The sequence below is a fragment of the Canis aureus genome, chromosome 33 (genome assembly GCF_053574225.1).
Source record: "Canis aureus isolate CA01 chromosome 33, VMU_Caureus_v.1.0, whole genome shotgun sequence".
Lineage (NCBI taxonomy): Eukaryota > Metazoa > Chordata > Mammalia > Carnivora > Canidae > Canis > Canis aureus.
Window position 1 is genome coordinate 29,251,853 of NC_135643.1, and position 14,277 is coordinate 29,266,129.

General features: G+C 38.1%; 1 long non-coding RNA gene across 16 annotated transcripts in view; it reads right to left on the minus strand.

Moving 5' to 3' along the window:
• LOC144303847 (uncharacterized) overlaps window positions 1–14,277 on the minus strand; it is an 82,506-nt gene continuing 68,229 nt past the window's right edge. For 7 of the 16 annotated variants that reach the window (XR_013370839.1, XR_013370850.1, XR_013370834.1 and 4 more), the window contains one exon: window positions 5,366–5,620. This is a non-coding gene — a long non-coding RNA (uncharacterized LOC144303847). Of the gene's footprint in view, window positions 464–3,152; window positions 3,289–4,668; window positions 4,765–5,365; window positions 5,621–10,850; window positions 10,978–14,277 lie in introns of those variants that run through there. The other 9 variants (XR_013370841.1, XR_013370835.1, XR_013370845.1 and 6 more) reach the window with 5 other exon arrangements.

Sequence of the window (14,277 nt, forward strand, 5' to 3'; positions counted from 1 at the left end):
TGCATTTCCAGGAGATTTTATACATCCAGCCAAAAACAATGAGGTAAATTATTGTGTGGCATCATAATAATGTAGCCACAATATGTGGTTGAGTGAAAAAAAGTTAATACAGAACAGTAGGTAAAGTCAATTCCCATTTCAAAAACTGTGTGTGTGTGTATGAATAGGAAATATTAGGAATAGGAAAAAATAACTGGAAATATTTATAATACTGACTGCTATGTGTCTCTATGTAGTTTTTCCAAAGTATTGTGTCCATATTACTTCCTTTTAAGCATCACATTTACAACCTGAAACAAAAACAGGTCTCTAAGTTTATAATTTATAACCACTAGTTCTCCAGATTCTGGATGTTAGCTTTAAAAATCTGTAGTTTGTTGAAGTTGAGTTCTGCTTTTTTTTCTTTCTTTTGGTGTCATCACTGTTTTCAAACTTTCTGTAATTCTGAGAAATTCTTTCAATTCTGAAGAGAAAGAAAAAAAAAAAAAAGAATAAGCCAGGAGATCCTCTTGGTGTGGTGGAACTATTTTAACAGACAGATGTATAAAAAGATGAGCAAGGCATTTGGCTTCAGGCCACATGGCTGCTTGGGAGCTCCAAGGTACTTTCCTATTCTAGACCACTCAAGGGCAGAATTACAGTGGGCCTGGAGTGACTCAGCAATGGGGCAGGGTTGGAGTGGAGTGAAGGAGACAGTATGGAGGGATTGAGGACAGGTTTGGGTCTAGGCTGTGTTCTGAATATAGAAGTGAATGTAGGCTTCAGTGCACAGATCACATACACGCAGGATCAAGTGATTTAGACTTCTTCAGATTGAATACCAGACCAACAACTATCAAAATTCCAAAAACACTTCACGTAAAGAGTTTCAGCACTGTATATGATAGCTTGATCTTTTTAGAAAAACTAGAAAATCACTGGAGTCTTTTGGAAATACTATATATGAAATAAATATAGTATAATTTGCTTTTGATTCATATTAGCACATGACTACTCAATTCAACAAATATTTCTTGAGTACCACATGCCAGGCTCTGTGCAAAGCAGTGAACAAAATAGACAAGGCACCTGTCCTCATAGGACTTATAGTTTGGATGCATGCTGATGTCTGTAGTATCACTTAAAATATTGTTAGCCCCAATTCAAATGTGCTGTAAGTGTAAAATGCATACTGGATTTCAAATACTGGGTATAAAAAAAGTTAAATATCTCAATTTTTTTCCATCAATAACATGTTGCAATGATAGTAGTTTGAATATATCAAGGAAATATATTAGGGAAATAAATATATTAAAATTAACTTCACCTGTTTCTCTATACTACCTTAATATGGCTCCTAGAAAATTTTAAATTATATATTCAGCTTACTTTATATTTTCATTGGATAGTGCTAGAAAGGCTTCTCAAACCTCCCTTTGCTCATAATTATATAAAAAGCTTAAAAATACAGATTTCCAGGTCTACCTCCTTTCCCCTGGAGATTCTCTTAGCCTGGGCAGGGGCTCTGGTGCTGGCATTTCTTTTTAAAGCTCCCAAAACACAATGGGCCATTGTTCCAGGGCCTGTGAAGAGTCACAGTAAGGCTCTGCACTAGCCATCTGCAACATATCCTCCAATCACTTTCTGAGGGTCCTCTTAACTTTTAAGATATGTCCACAAATTGAGATACCTGTCTTCCGGAGGTGGAGCTCAATTCCGCTCCTTTTCTGTGTGAAGTCTTAATGACTGACTGCTAGCAAATCAACTGTGGCAGAAGTAACCTTATGTGGCTTCCAAACTAGGACACAAAAGGCACTCTTTCTCTCATCATCCCAGCAGAAGCCAGCTGCCATGTTGTGAAGGCACTCAAGCAGCCCCACAGAGAGGGACACAGAGTAAAGAACTCAGGCCTTCTGCCAAGAGCCAGTAGGAGCTTACTAGCTGTGTGAGCAAACCACCTCTATGGAGATCATCCCAGTCGAACTGGAGATGACTGCGGCCCTGACCAACATCTTGACCAAGCTCCTGAGAAACTCTGAGTCAGAGCTGCCCTGCTAAATGACTCCCAAATTTTTGCCCGATAGAGACTGTTTGAGATATTAACATTTCTCGTTTCCAGTTGCTAAGTTATAGGGTAATTTTAATGTAGTGTCAATGCAATGTGGCACTTGGTCTCCCTGTTCCTGACCATGGCCTCCCTGAGACCACCTGCCAATGGTGAGTTGCCTGAGCAGCTCAGAACTAATAATGAGAGTGCTGTAAAGCTCCCCCTGTCAAGGCAAGGGCCCAGTGACCACAGACAACCATGCTGTTACAATGATCTGAGCACTAGGCCGGCATCCAGAGAGAAGCCTAACTGCTGGCCTCAGAGATCACCCATCCCAGCTCCCTGGGAGCTGCACCCTAGGCTGCAGCTCTGATGCCTTGCTGGTGGTTATATGGCACAGCACCTGGTAAAAATGCACCAGGACAATTTTACATGTCCTCTGACCTTTGCTACAGGCATGGAATCTGCCTCCATCCTCCTCCCCAACCTGATTTCACTCTCCTCAGCCTCCATCCTAAAACAAAGTTCACCTTCAAAAACAGGGCTGCTTAGAAACACGCACACACATCTGTACACATTTTGACTCCTGATTGCAGTCTCCTCCCCTTGACATTTCTCACTTCCGCCAATGTCCTCAGACCCACAGCTGCACTAGCCTATGATGATGATTTTATCCTCACTTTTGGTATTAGTATACATCATTCGCCTTTGCCTCCCCAAACACAGTCCCACCGTCTACCTCTCCTACATTTCCTGACACACAGTCCTCAGGAAGAAATCCTACAATGCACACTTCTACATGGGGGAAGCAGTGAGGAAAGCATTATGGCAGTCTTGGTCAATTATAAAAACAACAATTGTAGATTCCTGGTCTTGGCCAAGAAATTCTGCTCTAGTTGGTTTGGCAATAATAACAGAAGGGTAATAATGCTTAACTTTCTTTTTTGACACCATTATTTTAAGTTAAATTCTTTCAACTTGAAGTTCTTTAAGATTTATAAGGTAAGAAGTTAGTTTCAACTCACTGGATCCCCCAAGTTGTTCTAAAATGAACACCTAAGTGTCAACATCAATCAAATGCTTCATGCTTTTTTTTTTCCAGTGCAAAAATGGAAACAAAGATTACCTTATTCCTAAAGGGTTTTTTCCCTCCATACTTTTGCCTGGCTTGAAATCAGACTCGTGTTCTGAGCAAAAAGGAGCAATTAAGTACAGACTTCTATTTTAACAGGATGTATTTAAGTCAGCCAGGAGCATTCTCCCTGCATTAAGTCAAAAGGTCTTAATCAGAAAATCAGAAAAACTGATTTATAGTCTTGACACACGTGTCACTTATTGTTATGAGGGGCTATCCATGTAAGTGTATGATATTTCAGCTTTGCATAAATAACTTCTCCATTGTTTCTGACTATGAGTACTTAGGTTCAAATGCAAGGGCATCTGACCCCAAGCTGCTTGTGTCAGAGTCTTCCACTTTGCTGTCAAAGGTGAATTCACATTTCTTTCCCCAACACACACACTTTTTTAGTGCTCTACCCTGCACCTCTCCAGGACTCTCTTCCAACCCCAAAGAGATAATGCATGTATTTCAAAAGATTCCTTGTTAGTGAGATGATAACTGAAGGCCCACCTACTCTCATTTTGGGCTACTAGGCTTCACTTTTAATGACAAAGGAGAAGTCCGCTAATGATGTTTACCCATCTCAGCCTGTGTTTGACTAATGTTTGAAAGGGGTTTTGTTATCATAAGACATTCCTGAACAATCACTCTCTTGGAACATCAAGCACACAGAAGGAGAGGTGAGGGTCAGGATGGGGGAGGAGGATCTGAAAGAAAGGCTTCTGGTTCAATCCTCCCCGCTTGTTCAGCACCATCTAGTGGGGGATTCCAATGTGACTCCAGGAATGAGAAAGCTCAGTGTTGTCCTATGCATAGGCGAGGAAGAGGATCTCATATCCATCCTCTCAGATGACATGCAGTCACCCACCGTTTGTCTTCTGTGGATTACACACATTTTGAATTATACACAGTACATATTCAATCTTACTGTTTAATCTTACATTGTCTCCCAACTTGAGATATTTGACTCCTTAACCTGATATGTGGGCAGGGAAGGCAAATAATATTAATACAATCAAAGCAAGCAGTGCCTGGGAAAAGATCGCAGAGCATTCCAAAGATAGATAAAATAGAATGCTGCTCTAATGTGGCTTCTTATTATAGTTGCATTATCTTTAAAATTATATTGTTATAAAATAAACGGATATGTCTGTATAAGTAAATTGTCTAGATAATTGAAATTTGAACCACCATAATGTTTAGTATTATTGCTTTCAGAGGACTACTGAAGAAAACTTCATGTGTACCTCATTTACTAGATAGAATTCTCAGGTGATATGTGGGACTATCTGTTCCCACATGAAATGGCCCCCATTACTGTTAAATTATTGTGCCCTCTTTCCATAGCTTTTCTTCCTTCTCTCTTCCATCCACTGTAAATCTACCTTCTTGTAGCACCCTGATGCCCTCCATTTCTTAATTGTTTACTTCTTTTAAACTTAATGGTAGGCAAACATATAACTAAATTATGTAGAAACAGGTCTATATTAAGAAAGAAACCCTCTTTCTGAGTAAAACATACCTGTTTTAATTAATAGTTTATGACAATATTTTTGATTTTCCTTTCCCACTTCATCCTGAGAGGTCTTCCAGAAAACGGTTGTGGCTGAATAAGTCACTGTCAAATAAGTTAAGTGTGGTAGATTTTTTATATACTGTTGATTAAAGGACATTCACCAATGTGTTCACATGAAAAAATATAGAAAAGGTCCAATTCAATTGGTACAACAATCTAAGGAAATACATATTGGATACTCCCAACAGTCCTGTCATGCAAATTCCTTTCGTGACTAATATTTTGTTTCCTTTTTGAAATCAAGCAGGTGTAAATGAGAGCTAACTGGATGTTCTTTACTTTCTACTCAGTCTCAGATTCCCTTGATAGGACAGTGTGGCAGGTGATCCGAGCTAACAAGATAGTTACTTATCCATGATAATCTAATCCAGTTCTAGGATGACAAATGGCCCCCCAGAAGGTGATAATAGTTGTATGGCATCTCTACTTATAGGTTAGAACCTTGGTTAAGGCATGATATCAGGAGACTAAGATCATGAATGGGATTCCCCTCCCTGGGACAGATCCCCTTCTGTGGGGTCTGATGTTTCCATCACTTGGAGAGTTCTTTTTAAGAAACCGAACACAACATTACAATTAGGTAAGAAAGTAAATATTTAAGAATAATTTCAAAGAGGTCATAAATACCATACACGTCACAAAATCCAGATTAATAGTGTTTTTTATTAGCTACTTGACACTTCTACAATATTTTTTCTACTCTTTTATAGCTGCATACTCTTTGATTGCCTCCTTGAATAACAATTTTGTTGTATGATTTTCTTAACAACAATGAAATATAGTCATTCTTCCTGCAGGATTGGAGCTTTTGGCTTCGTAAAAAATTAGATCAATGAGAATAAAGATGTCTTCAATGAATGGAAATGTGGAATCTCTACCTGTGGATGAGCTTTTCCATCTGAAGGAATAAACCAAGAGAACATCAGTTAATGTGGAAAGATCCAGCTGGGCTTATTTTGGAAACGGCTTTGGTATCTTCAGTGAAAGGAGGCAGCATAGCCCAGTGTTTAGGAGCTTGGTTTACTTACAACCATGTGACTTTGGCAAGTAACAATGTCTCTGCACCGAGATTTACTAATACCCAACTCATAAAATTGCTCAGAGGATTAACAGAGAAAGGTTATGTAATATATTTAGTACAGTGCTTGTTTTGTTGTTGGTTAGCTTTGCTTCTGAATTGTTTTTGCCTTAAACAAAAGGCAAAATTTTATTTTTAAGTAAAAATAAATATAAAAAGTGCCCCAAGTGATGCTGATCCACAGCCAACATTGAAAACTACCAGACCACACTTGTACCAAAAATTCAGTTATTTTGATGAGAGATGCCTTGGAGGTGAGGTGAGAAAGAAAAAGTGAAATAATTCCTTGTATAGTGAAGAAAGAATGCGTTCATTTAAAACCAGCTTTGCTGTCACAAAAATGATGGTTTGAAAGACTTGTTTAGTCATGTTTCCAAATCTTAAAAAAAAATGTTTTTTAAAAAAGTTCTTTAGATCAGCAATCTTGAAATCATGTCAAATGTATCCGGAATTTGCCAAATTTCTAGTGCTCCAAAGTTAAAGTTTTTCACTATGAAATGTATCCTAAGGGGCCTTGAATGTGATGCAGCATCCAGTGCTTTGTTTTCTCTGTAGGATAGGCTTGGGTTTCAGACATATTTATGTTTGGGTCTGAGTTTTGCCATTCACTCTACATGTGACTTTGGGAAAATTATTAACCTCTCTAAAGTAGTTCACTTTTTAAAAAATTATTTATTTGAGAGAAAGAGAGAGAGTAAACGCATGGGGACGTGTGGAACAGAGGGAGTGAATCTTCAAACACATTCCCACTGAGCCTGGAGCCTGAATGCTGGGCTCAGTCTCACAACCCATGAGATCATGAACTGAGCCAAAACCAAGAGTTGGATGCTTAATCAACTGAACCATCCAGGCACCCCAAGGTTGTTTACTTTTTGATAAAATAAGAACATTAATTGGGTCTACCACCTATCTTTGCTACTAGCCCTGAATGAGATGGATGTCATGCTTTTAGCACAGTTCTGACACATTCTTAGCACTTAATATAAGTTAGCTATTATTATTTTTATTATTCTTATTTGTTTGAGAGTGTAAAGTTTTTATTTTGGTTTGTATGGAAACACAGAAGATCTCAAATAGCCAAAGCAACCTTGAAAATGAAAAATAAAGCTAGAGGTATCACAATCCTAGATTTCAAGTTATATTACAAAGCTGGAGTAATCAAAACAATATGGTGCAGGCACAAAAATGGACACATAGGTCAATGAAACATAATAGAGAGCCCAGAAATAATTGTAATATAATAATTGTATAGTGAATTACTTTTCTACAAAGGAAACAAGAATACACAATGGAAAAACATCTCTTTGATAAACGGCATTGGGAAAACTGGACAGCTACATGCAAAAGAATGAAATTGGACACACACACACACACACACACACACACGAACACCTCAAAATGGATTAGGGACCTAAATGTGAGACCTAAAACCATAAAAATCCTAGAAGAGAGCACAGGCAGTAATTTCTCTGATATCAGTCAAAACAACATCTTTCTAGGTATGTCTCCTCAAGAAAGGGTAGCAGAAACAAAAATAAGCTATTGGGATTACATCAAAATAAGAAGCTTCTGCACAGCAAAGTAAACAACCAACAAAACTAAAAGACAACATATTGAATGGAAGAAGATATTTGAAAATGAAATATCTGATGAATAGTTAATATCCAAAATATATAACCAACTGAAACCATGCCAAAAAATCCCCCCCAAATAATCAAATTTAAAAATGGACAGAAGAAGAGTGCCTGGGTGGTTTAGTTGGTTAAGTGTTCAACTCCTGATTTTGGCTCAGGTCATGATCTCAAATTCATGGGAGCCCAGCGTGGCTCTGTGCTCAGCAAGGAGTCTGCTGGAGATTCCCTCTCTATCCCTCCTCTTCTGCTCCCTCCCTCTAACTCACATGCACATGCTGTCTCTCTTTCTGTCTCAAATAAATAAATAAATCTTTTAAAGAAAAAGCACAGAAGAATGAACAGACATTTCTCCAAAGAAGATATGCAGGTGGCTAATAGACACGTGAAACAATGTTCAAGTTCATTCATCATCAGGAAATGCAAGTTAAAAGCATAATGAAATATTATCTCATACCTGTCAGAATGGCTAAGATGAAAAACACAAGAAACAACAAGTATTGGTGAGGATGTAAAGAAAAAGGAACCCTTGTACACTGTTGGTGGGAATGCAGACTGGTACAGCCACTGTGGAAGACAGTGTGATGGTTCCTCAAAAAATTAAAAATAAAACTACCCTATGATCTGTTAATTGCACTGCTGGTATTTACCCAAAGAATACAAAAACACTAGTTCAAAGGGATATATGCACCCCTATATTTATTGCAGCATTATTTACAATAGCCAAATCATGGAAGCAGCCCAAGAGAATGGATAAAGGAGATGTGGTGTATACATACAATAGAATATTACTCAGCCATAAAAAAGAAGGAAATATTGCCATTCGCAACAACATGGATGGATCTAGAGAGGATAATGTTAAGTGAAATAAGCCAGTCAGAGAAAAACAACTACCAAATGATTTCACTCATATGTGAAGTTTAACAAACAAACAAAATAATAAGGAAAGGGAAAAGAAGGGACAAACCTAAAAACAGACCCTTAACCATAGAGAACAAACAGATGGTTATCAGACAGGAGAGGGGCGGGGGTTGGGTGAAATAGGTGAAGGGGATTAAAAGTACACTTATCTTGGTGAGCACTGAGTACTACGGAAGTGTTGAATCATTATATTGTACACCTAAAACTAATATAACACTATATGTTATGTTAACTACACTGGAATTAAAATTAAATCAAAATTTTAAAGTTTTTATTTTTTGTTTTTTGTCCATGATAGTTTTATTTCCTCTAAGAGCTATACTGAGTTTATATATATATCTTTTTGGGCCATCTCATTTATAATTCAAACCCTGAGGAACTGACAGAGATAAATACCCAGTGTGTTTAACAAAATGTGAAGTGTATGGGCAGGCATGTGTGTATGTGTGTTTGTGTGTGTGTGTAAGTGTAAGTGTTCTGATTCTTGCATTCAGCCTATCTTTAAAATGAATTTTACTTATATATATAAGCGGCCAGAAAAATAACAAAAATGGCCTAGAAGTAAAAATTAACTTTTGGAGCATTTCTCAAAACAGTCTACTTTGGAAGTGTCCATGTATTTCTAGAACATATCCAAGATGCACCTTATTAACTAGTACAAGCCACTTAGCTTCCTGGTGACTTGAGGTCCTCATATATGAAATAGGGATAAGATACTTGGTATGATTTACAGAATGTCCTTCCTTCAATATGTTTAATGGGAGTAGCAGTGGCTAAAAGAGCCATGATTCCAGCCCAGCCTTCATGGATCTTACGGTCTAATAAGAGTAGCAGACACTGAGTGGTGTAATGAGTGTTATAAAGGAAGAGTACAGGGGTAGTGGGAGTGTACAACATACTCATGGAGCCTAGTCTGAGGAAGTGGCATTTGGATTTGTAGGGGTAAAAAGTTATTATGAAAAGAGGACTGGAAAACAGGCTAAGAATTGGTTACATGGAATAATTCATCCAATCATTCACATATTTATTTAACAAATAACCAACAAGATGGATAAATCCTCTACTTTCTCACATATATATGTATATATCACCAGCTGCAATGCCTAGTACACAATAGGAAGTCAAACTAAAAGCTCTTCCATAAGCCTCATGTATCCATACCCATTACCTCTGCTCTCACTAATTTTTATCCAGGCTATTCCAGTAGCTATCCCTAGCTAGCTGCTGCATAGTTATCAAAGTTATTATCCTCAAACAACTTTTAATGCTTTAGAGGACCATCTCTGGTTTTACAGCCTTTATTATTCTTAAAAAATATTCATTTATTTATTTTAGAGAGAAAGAGAGAGCACAAGGGGAGGGGTAAAGAATCTTAAGCAAGCTCCCCGCTGAGTGCAGAGCCTGACATGGGGCTCCATCCCAGGAGCCTGAGATCACAACCTGAGTTGAAACCAAGAGTCAGATGCTTAACCAACTGAACCACCCAGGAGCCCCTGGCTTAGGAGCATTTAAATGGAGGAAATTTCATCCAACTGTTCTACAGAATTCTCAAAATGAGGTCTGTTTCCTTGAGGGTCGGTTACTGTTGGCCTCACTACACCCTGTATTTGAAACACCCACCATGAGAAAAATAGAAGTTTTCTGAGCTATAGGCTTGAGTTGGTCTTAATAGTAGTAAACTGCAATCTGTGTTTGCTCTCTCACGGCTTAAAATACATATCCAGCTTGAAATTTCTGGACTGAAGATCTGCTAATCGCTTATGGGGCCAGTAGGTTTCCAGATGGGGTGCTAGACAGTTGCAACAGATAACCTGGGGGTTGGCTGAGTCAGGGAAGACACACAATGAAGAAATAGGAGCAGGCTGGACAGGAGCTGAAATTCGCTAAAGCAAGGAGTGCTAGATTCCCCCTCCAATCCCTATGCCAGATTCAGCCTATCTCAGAAAGTCTTAGAGCCTAGAGACCGTTATTTAATGTGCAAAATTTTTTACTTCCAGCATTCAGTGGTAGTTTTGATGCAGAGAACATGGATTATTTAAACAAGTTGCTTAAAAGTAGATGTCAGTAGATTTACCAGAGAGGAATTGCCTTTTACATGATTTTGTTTTTCATTTGGCTTTCCACAAATTGCTGTTATGAGAAAAATTTCCTATGAAACTGCAGGTGTGTGTTCTGCATTTAAAAGAGAGCTCTAGCATAATCTTTGAAAATTGTATTCACTTAAATATCTAATTTTAAGAATATAGACATTTTCCTTTTTTCTGTATTATTCCTATAGTTGAAAAGTTAGATTTTGTGGGGCAAGGAAAAGTGAACCTGAAAAAAAGTTTCTTCAAATCTCCAAGTCCCTCATAGAACTTGACCTGTGATCGATCGTCTAGCAAATATAACACTTAGAAATGGAGCAGTTTTTCTTTTCTTCTATCTCTGTTAGGATTCTCTTGATTACAGAAAATACAAATCAAACTGGTTCGAACAAATAAAGATTATTTGCTCACATGACTGAAGGGTCCAAACTGAGCCAGCATTCATATTTCTTTCCTCTGTTTCTTACTCCATTCTTAGGCCAAATGATCAGGAGAAGGCTTCCAATAGCTTCTGAGCCTGCATTTTTTTTTCCAGCTTCTAATTAAAAACAAAGAGCAAATGTCTTCTTCCCAGCATTCTGAGCATACTTCCTGTACTTTGCTCTGATTGAACCCCCATGAGTCACATGACTGGTTAAATTAAGCTCTGTAGTCAGGCAAGTGCAATGCAGTGATTGGCTTGGGGTAGAGTCATATGTTCCACTAGTGGGATGGGATGCAAAGCACTATGGGGACCAGGTGAGCAGAAAGTGGGGGAGGAGTGGATGCACACAGTAAAGCCATAGTTGTTGGTAGGAGGGGAAATGGATGCTGGGGAGACAAGTAATAATCACTTTAGCTTAAATCCCGCTACTCAACAAGTTCCACCTATCCTCCAGTTCATGCACCATTCTGAAACCAGAGATATCTTAGGGTTAGGGTGGATAGAGGGAGGGCCTACTTCTATTCCTTTCCTTCTTCTAAAAACAATTTTTAGCTTCCCATTACCTATAAAGAGCTTCTCGATCTGAGATACATCCCTCCGAAGATTGTGGCTAGAGACTAAAACAGGATAAACTGATATCTTACGATCTTACTTGAAGATTTAGAAAAAAATACTAAACGTATATTATCAGATAAATGTTTTATGGAGTAGAGTTGAAAAAGTCACATGAATTCAGATAAAACACGAGACGTCAAGTAAATTTTATGCTTTCAGTTGTGTGTTCAGGGCTACGTCCCATGGATTCCTAGCTTGGTTAGGTTATTTGCAATTACACACCATCTCTGTAGCCTCATCTCCTAGTCTTTTTTCACACATATCTCCTGCCCCACTGAACTTTCCGGTATTCTCCAGATGTTTCTTTATATGGCTTTGCATGTTTACTCATATTATGCTCTTTGTCAAGGATGCTCTTTCCTGATCTATTCTACACCAGGAAAACTTTTATTCATTCTTCAGTACCCAATTCAAATATTATTTCCACACCAAATCACATTATAATTAAATATTTCCTTTGTGAATTTTTTTTCTGACACTTTGGCGATGAGTCCTCTCTCAATTTTTGATTCCTAGAATATTTTATCTATGCCACGGTTATAGTACATTATATTGAAGATAGGTTTTGGGTTGATGTTTTAATTGATGTCTGTCTCTTCCCATCAGATTCTGGTCTCTGTCATAACCCCAGCATCTAACACACAGCTAGCAATATATATTGATTGACTAACCTGAAAACTGATATTGTGCTTCATTTTTATTTGTACTTTTGCAACGTCTAACATAAGACCAAAGGAAGTATTCAAACATGTACTGAATGAATTAATACCAAATGTAATACCCCATTTTTTAAATTATAGGTAGGCTCCATGTCCAACATGGGGCTCAAACCCATGACCCAATCAAGAGTTGAGTACTCTACTGACTGAGCCAGCCAGCTTCCCCAAGACTCCAATATTTAATACCAGGTCCTGGAGACATTTTAAGCTTTTTCCTAAAATTAAGGGAATGGGTAAAGGTATAGATCAGAGAGAAATGAGTAGTAATTACAATGGGTCAAGATTTTGGGCAATATCAGGAGCCAAGGGCAACTACTTATGGGGCCCTTCTCTCAGAGCAACCCAAGTAATAGAGTAAATTTCTAATGGAGAGAGGACCAAGCTCTCCAAGGGCAGTGGCTCAGAGATAACACAGATGCCTTGGGTTTCAAGTAATAGAAAACCTCAACCTATTAATTTAGGCAGAAAAGAATGTTTAAGTAAAATGGTAAGTAGACTGCAAATATCTGGTGTCTAGATTACGTCCATCTTTCCTTTCTTCCAATCGCAGCATATCTGCTTTGTCCTTGGTTACCTTTCTTCCTGGTTATAAGATGACTTCCAGAGTTCCAGAGTTTTCTGTCACGCAGGCATGACAATGTCCAATGGAAAAGGGGGGACTGTCTCTCTTTCATCACTCTTTTAATAAGAGATTTCCCAGATTTCCTCTCACATCTCACTGGATAGAACTGAGGCATACACTCACACCCAGAGAAATAGACCACCAGGATTGGCTAAGCCCAATCAGTTCAGAATTGGGAATGGGTGCCAACAAAAGATATGTGAACATCTGAATAAAAGTTGGATTTGGGTTGCTAAGAAAAAAAAGAGAATTTACTGTAGGGCAGGTGTTTAACAGGGTCTACTATAGACTCCTTTGTCATTTGGTGGTGGGAGAATAATTTTTAGAGCAATGAAATTGTTGCAGCCCAAAGGTAAGTAAGATCTCACTGTAAGGATTTCCAGTTCAGAAAGACATTTAGCCACATTTCAGAAAATCATGTCTTGATGCTCTGTGATGAAAGTAAGATACAAAGGTTTATATATTTTATCATTTTAGCTCTATAGATTTTTTAATTTGCCTAAAGAAAAGATAAAAAAGAAATAGTTCAAAATGATGGTTGTGTGAGATGGCTTGAGTTAGGGAAATTTTTTTTCAAAAGTTTTATAATGTGATTGTATTATTTCAGACTTTGTTCTATATATGTATGCTCTGAAAATCTTCTGAAGCCCTATAATAATAGCCTTGGCTAGTGATTTATGATGAATGTCTGACTAATTCTGTGACAATCATCTTTAAATATAACTTTTGTTGGTTGTGGATTTTATTTGAAGCAAAGAAAATGTTTTCCTTCTTCTTTCTTTTTTTTTCTGATTACATTTTATCTTCCTCTCTGCTTGATTTGAGTCATGCATTTCCTTCTTCTAAGTTCCCTCACCAAATCTAGATGTCCATCATGTCCATATCCATGATATGATTCACTAATGCATTCCTCGTCACTGCCATTTGTACAAATTTTTCATCATACCCTTCTATAACATCTAGAATCATGTGAGAGCTCTAGGGGAGAAAATGCCTCCTCAGATGTGACCAGAAGAAATAATCTGTCTATATAGAAAGGATGCTCTCACTGCAAGAAGAGATTTCTTTATCTCTTGGGCTCATTTTACCATCTCAGGAATATGTGTCTTTACTGAAACAGAAGGGATTATTTAAATTTCTTTACATGTGGTAAGTCATATAGGAGAGTGGGGGATGGTTATCAGGTTGATTTTCCATCACATTTTTAGCAGGGGGAACTTGGTTTCTTTCCTCCCACATCAGGGAGAAAGCTTGTGGGTCTGCCATCATTTCATGTGGCGGTAAGGAGCCATGACGGTCAAAGTTGAGAGCAACTGTTCATGCTGGATGCTCCTTCACTTGGTCTCCGGGACACCACTCTCTCTTGGATCTCTTCCTGCTTAACTGGCCACTCCTACAAAGCACCCTTTGCTGATAGTCCTTCATGTTCCAAACTTCAAAATATCGAAGTGCTGGAGA